Raw genomic sequence first — 6,866 nt, 5'->3', positions numbered from 1 at the left:
CGGACAAAGGACTTGTTCCCAAAATATGTAAAGAACTCTCAAAACTTCAGCAGTGAGAAAACAACGAATTTTCTTTCTGCCCCCCGCCACCTCCCCAGCACTGGGGTGGAACCCAGGCCTCTATGAAGTTAGGCTGGCACTCTACCACTGAGCTGCACCCCCAGAGTTTTTAATTTATTTTTGTTTTGAGACAAAGTCTCCCTAAGTTGCTCACCCTGGCAACAAACTCCCCATCCTCTTGCGTCAGTCTCCCAAGTGGCTGGGGTTATAGATGTGCACCACACCCAGCCCAATTTTTCTTCTTTTTGTTTGTTTTGTACTGGGAATTGAATCCAGGTGCACTTTACCAACAGAGTTACTTACCCAGTCCTTTATTTCTAGGGCTGGGGATGTGGCTGAGTTGTAGAGCACTTGCCTTGCATGCATGAGGCCCTGGGTTGGATCTCCAGCACCACAAAAAGAAAAATAAAAAATTCTGTTTTCTTTCTTTCTTTTCTTTCCTTTTTTAAAAAAGGAAGATATAGAGTATATATTCAGTCGGGGTCTTTTGGGGAGGTCTGTGAAACTGGCTTATTTTCTAGAAAAACAGGTGGTTTAGAAATCAGAAGATCAAGCTGGACTTGGGGGCATGAACTTGTAATTCCCCAGTAACCTGGGAGGCTGAGGCAGGAGGATCTCAAATTTGAGGCTAGCCTCAGTGACTTACTGACGACCTGTCTTAAAATTTAAAAGAAAAAAGAAAAGAAAGGGCTGTGGGTATGGCTCAGTGGTTAAGCATCCTGAGGTTCAATCCCTGTATTAAAAAACAAAAACCAGCAAAACAAAACAAAACTAACAACCCCCTCCCCATTAGAAGGTCATCCTCTCCAAAGAAGTAGTTCTCATTCACAAAGCTGGGGATGTCAAACTGCATGAGCCTCTTCAGCTCCTCCTGTGGCCGCCCACTGCTCCTGATGGCTTCATCATTGCTGTTGATGGCAGTGGTGTGGTGACAAGATGCAGGCCTCTCCAAGTGTTCCATTGATGCAGCAGAGACAGACCTGCACTCCTTGAACCCCTGGTGAGAAAACACCTTGTCTGGCTCTGGAGTTTCCAACGTCTGACACAAAGTTGTTCGTTCCAAATCTTTTCTCTAAAGACTCTGCGTTGGGTTTCAGAGGTTAGGGCAGGGTCCACTGACTCCATGGTTCTGAGCCCCAGGTGAGGCAGGACATCATGGTGGATGAGTGTGTTGGGGGGAAGTGACTTGGGACATGGCAACCAGAAGCAGAGTTTTATTTTATTTTATTTTTTGGATACTGGGGATTGAACTCAGAGGCACTAAACCACTGAGCCACATCCCCAACCCTGTTTTGTATTTTATTTAGAGACAGGGTGTCACTGAGTTGCTTAGTGCCTCTTGTTGCTGAAGCTGGCTTTGAACTTGTGATCCTCCTACCTCAGCCTCCTGAGCCATCAGCCATCAGGATTATAGGTATGCACCTCTGTGCCCAACTGAGATATATATATATTTGTTGATGGACCTTTATTTTATTTATTTATATATGTGGTGATGAGAATTGAACACAGTGCCTCATATGTGTGAGGCAAATGCTCTATCACTGAGCCACAACCTCAGCTCCAGAGTTTTATTTTTTGAGACAGCATCTTACTAAATGGCCCAGGGTCTAATGAATTTGCTGAGGCTGGCCTTGAACTTGCAATCCTCCTGCCTTAGCCTTCTGAGTTGCTGGGAATTACAAGGCATATACTCTGAGCCCAGCTTTACAGCCACATTTTCCCCTCACAAGTAAAGAACTGGCACATTATAGATGTACATAATGATGGATTTTGTGGTTACATGGTCATGCAGGCTCACAATAGAACAATATAAATTGGCCAATTTTACTTCCAATGCTCCCTCTCCCCACCCTCCTCTCACACCCTGTTTCTTTCCTCTGCTGGTCTCCCTCTGATTTTTATGAGATCCCCACCCTTCCCACCTTTCTTTTTTCTTTTCGTCTCTAGCTTCCACATATGAAAAGAAAGTATGATCCTTTACCTTCTGTATTTGGCTTATTTCACTTAAGGCAATGGTCTCAGTTCCATCCATTCCCCTACAAATGACATAATTTCAACATTTTTTGCTGAATAAAATTTCTTTTGTAATAAACCCATCTTCTTTCTCCATTTTTCTGTGGTTGGACACCTGGGCTGTATTTTGTGTCTGGCTTCCTTTACTCAGAAGGCTCATGGGATTCATGCTCCTGTGTAGTATTTCATTGAATGAATTCATCAAAATTATCCTATTCTTTACACACACACACACACACACACACACACACACATATATATTTATGTGCATTTGGAAAATCTCTGGTGTGGGTTTATAAATCTGTAGTGCGCCTTTAAGTGTGCCTTTCTGTGTATGTCTTGGTGGAGAATTCTTCACTCTGGACTAGAAATTTTGGGTCATAAGATGTGTGTGCCTTTTTCCCAAAGGTGTTCCAATGTACATTTCCATAAACCATGGTTCTCAATCCTAGTTGAATTGATATTTTCCTTTTAGCTTAATCTACAGTAATAAAAAGAAATATAATGCTACCTCTGTGACTTTTCCCTGAGATTCTACCACCTACCCCTGGAAGGAGCCAGGACCAAGCCCTAGCTCGCTGACCCCTGGGACTGGGAAGGTGGGGTGTTGTGCTCCTTGTGGCCATAGGACGTCTCCCTGAGAGGCATGTGGCTCTGAAGGTCCCCTCTGCCTGAGCCACTGAGAGTGCCTCCTCTTTGATCCGACTCTGCTAATCTTGTGACCTGGAAGTAACAATAAAGCCTTCACTATTAAGTTCTTTTCTGTTGGGAGTGGTGAATGAATGATTGCTTTGAACTGACCCCTGGACAAAGGTGACAGCACTCCTGGGAATTTCTCAGTGGGAAGGAGCTGATTGAAAACTGCCCTGTTGATGGTGACCCCTGTTAAAAGGGAGAACTCTGTGCTTGCCTTAGAATTCTTTAGCTCATAGCTATGAGTTCAGGTGCCAGTCCTGGGGATACAGGCTCCTGAGCATAGCAAGGTAAGTACAATGTTAACTTTCAAGCCTCCATTCTGGGCCTCCACTCTGGGCCTCTCTTCCTGGCAAGGTTGGAAAAGTGGGGGAGGGAGGGGGAGAGGAAGTCAAAGTGAGAAAAACGTAGACGTGCCCTGTGGTGTGGGCTCTGTATCGGCTTGTCGAATCTAATTGACTTGTCTTTCTGCCCCTCTCTGAGGTGAGTCCAGTGACCACAGCCATCTTTATTTAATTTTTTATTGGTACAGTGTAGTTGTACATAACACGGGTTCATTTTGACAGAATCACCTCTCGATGTAGTTTTGATGTGCCTGTCCTGATTGCCAGAGAGGTGGAATCATTTTTTTTCCTGTTTGTTGGCTGTTGGTATTTCTTTTACATAAATATATATATCTGTCAATGATCCTTTATTTATCTACATGTGGTGCTGAGAATCGAACCCAGTGCCTCACCCGTGCTAGGCAAGTACTCTGCCACTGAGCTATAGCCCCAGCCCTTCATATTTCTTATTTTGAGAAATATCTGTTTAGTTCTTTTGCTCTCTTATTGATTGGGTTTTTTGTGTGTGTATGTGTTAAGTTTTTTGAGTTTTTTACATGTTATGGATATTAATCCCCTGTTGGAGAAGTATCTGACAAAGATCTTCTCCCATTCCGTAGATTCTCTCTTCACACTCTAAATCATTTCCTTTGCTGTGCACAGAGTTTTTAATTTGATGCCTTCCCACTTATTGATTCTTGGTTTTATTTCTTGAGCTTTAGGGGTCTTGTTCAAACACTCAATGTCTGCACCAATATGATGGAATGTTGAGCTATATGTTTTCTTCTAGCAGTTGCAGAGTTTCTGGTCTGATTCTTAAGTCTTAGATTCGACTTTTGTGCCAGGCGAGAGGTAGGGATCTGGTTTTGTTCTTCTACATATTTGCACCAATCTTTATAACCACTATAACTAGAAATGAATTGGTCATGAATGCTTTCCTATAATATGTCCATTTTGTAGATGAGACAGTAGGCTCCAAGAGGTGAAGTAAAGGGGGAGGCATAATTAGGGAGAGATAAGACCTCTGTTTTCTGAGAACCCATCCCGTGATGTTTAGTACCGGGATCTGGATCACTATTGCACTGGCAATGGGGACCCCATCTCTGGTGGCAGGTGAGAACAGACACCCCCTCCCAGGTGTTGTTCAGTTAAAATTCTCTGCTCAGTCATTGTGAGATGCTGTGTGTGAAGTACGTGGCATGGCGTCCAGTGCAAATTGAGCACCCACTGAAACCCTCTGTATTTATATTTATAGGCGTCATTTGTTTTAGTGCATTTTGCTTTATTGAGGTCAGATTTTCTACTTTTTACAAATTGGGGGTTTGTGGAGGCCAGGGTTGAGCAAGGCTGTGAGTGCCGGGTTCCCAACAGCCCAGGTGAATGTTAACATTTCTTTTCATCAATAAGACACATTGTAATTAAGGTTTGTACATTTTAGACACAATTCTATAGCACACTTAGTAGATCACAGTATAGTAGTCTACATAACTTTTCTTTTCTTTTTTTTGGTACTGGAGACTGAACTCAGGGGCAGTGGACCACTGAGCCACGTCCCCACCCCTATTTTGTATTTTATTTAGAGATAGGGTCTCACTGAGTTTCTTAGTGCCTCTTGTTGCTGAGGCTGGCTTTGAATTCATGATCCTCCTGCCTCAGCCTCCTGAGCTGCGGGGATGACAGGCGTGTGTCACTGTGTGCCACCTCACCTGGGGACTTAAGGTTTTCATGTACTGGGAACCAGTAAGTTCTCTGACACCCTTTACTGCTGTGCTCGCTCTGTGGCAGGGTTTGGCATCCACCTGCAGAACTGCCATCCCTGTGCGCTGACTTGCTTTTCCTTTGATCACTGACCTCGTTTAGTCATCTGCCCGAGGTCAGGATGGGTCATCCAAGCCAGGCTCCTGCCAACTAGGGCCGGGGTCCAGACCCACCCTGCTCCATGTGGGACGTTTTCCCCTGTCCCAGGCTTCCTGCTGAGGTGCACCACATATTGGCACAATAACTGGGTCTTCATTTCGTAGATACAGAAATGGAGACTTAGGGAACAAAATCTTGTGTCTGGGTTCAGATGTCCTCATGACCCCAGGGACCATTCCCGGGCAGAGGGTGGACCCATAGTGTGCAGCCACTAGGCTCCTTCTGCTCCTGGTGCCACTGTGTATGACAGTCATTTTAAGCTAAAGTCAAGGGGTCTTCTTTTTTAATTTTTTTTTTTTTTACTTTTATTTTTGGTGCTGGGATTGAACACAGAGGTGCTCCCAGAGCCATATCTACAACTTTTTTTTTTTTTTAATTTTGAGCCAAGGTCTCACTGAGTTGCTGAGGCTAGCCTTGAACTTGGGGTCCTCCTGCCTCAGCCTCCTGAGCTGCTGGGATTATAGGCATGGGCCACTGCACCCGGCAAGGGTGCTCATATTTCACACGACCAAAACCCTTCCTCATCCCCTGCCGATGCTTTACATATCTTGATGGCACCAATTCTCTCATCAAACATCACCGTTTTGTGGGAGGCCAACCTTATGGGTGACTGAGTTACACTCCCCAGCTGGGTGCTGAGGCGCTCAGTCACAGAAATGGGTGTGTCTTGCTACAGCCCCATGGGTGAAGCTATGCTCACCTGTTCCTTTGTAATATAACCCCTTGCCCTGTTTAGGATAGAATCTTCCATGGAAGTGCCTTGTTTGTGTCCCCTCCTCTTACTGTGCCCTTGGGTGTGGCCTACCCAGGTGTCAGTCAACCTGCTGACAGTGGACATCATGAAGATAGACTCAGCCCCTGAAACCTGACCCCTTGCCTCATTTGAATAGCTTCTCCTCAATAAAAGGGGTCAGCACGTGCCTTGCTCTCTCTCTTTCTGCGGACCCTTAAGGTCAGAGGAGCCGTCATAGCAACCCCAAAGAAAAAGGTATTTGTGTCTCTTGTGTGGTTATTTCGTGCAGCCCAGTTAGCCCAGTTTAACTAGAGTGACCCCTGAGCCTTTTAGCCAAGAGGACAGAAACCTGGCACCCTTTCACCACTGAGTGAACCTCCTCCTCCTCCAACTGACCAAATGAGGGTGAGGGCGTAACACCGCCACCTTCTTTATCACGGCCACAATATGACTGATGGTGTTCCAAGAAAGAGAAGAGAAGGGGCATCTGCAGATGTGGAGAGCCACCCAGAGAGCTGCCCAGTATGCCCAGATGTGGACCCACCACAGGACAAAAGCCTCGGGAAGGCTCCTCCGAGCTCATGGCACACCGTGCGCGACACCACAATGACCCCCTCAGCGTTTCGTGCAAGCCCAGCCAAAACAAGGTCCCCCACAAATTCCCCAACTCTCCTGGCCCACGTGAATGACCTGATGACTGACAGGGAGAGCCAGGGGTTGATCCTAGGGCTTGCAGGTCCCCATTCCACACATATGCTTTGAAGTATTGAAAATGCGGTGCACACCGGAGTCCACACCTTTCTCAGCTCTTCTTCCTCTGGACTCACCCTCACCAGCCTCTCGGCCTCACCAGCATCCAGGCCACACATGCAGACAGCCAGCAGCACCCAGCCCAACCCGTGCCTCGTGGCCTCCAAAGGCCTGCAGAGGACATGCACCTCGGCGAGCCTCACCTCCGAGTTTAGACTCTGCCTTTCTGCGCCTCCTCCTCTGGTCACTCTCACCCCTACCCTACCACATTTTCTTCCTTGTCCTGAATCTCAGGGTGCTTAAAAATCAGGAACCACCCATGTTAGGCTATTCTAGAGCTGCATCCTGAAAGCTGATCCCTGGAGCAGCACTCTCAC

At 46.3% G+C, this 6,866-nt stretch overlaps 1 pseudogene; it reads right to left on the bottom strand.

Annotated features, from left to right (window-relative positions):
- Window positions 1-533: 533 nt before the first annotated feature.
- Window positions 534-6,322, bottom strand: LOC114097316 (melanocortin-2 receptor accessory protein 2 pseudogene; annotated as a pseudogene).
- Between the last annotated feature and the right edge of the window lie 544 nt (window positions 6,323-6,866).

Source organism: Marmota flaviventris, chromosome 18 (assembly GCF_047511675.1).
Source record: "Marmota flaviventris isolate mMarFla1 chromosome 18, mMarFla1.hap1, whole genome shotgun sequence".
Lineage (NCBI taxonomy): Eukaryota > Metazoa > Chordata > Mammalia > Rodentia > Sciuridae > Marmota > Marmota flaviventris.
The sequence above is the reverse complement of the archived record's forward strand: the minus strand, read 5'-3'. Positions and strand labels throughout refer to the sequence as shown.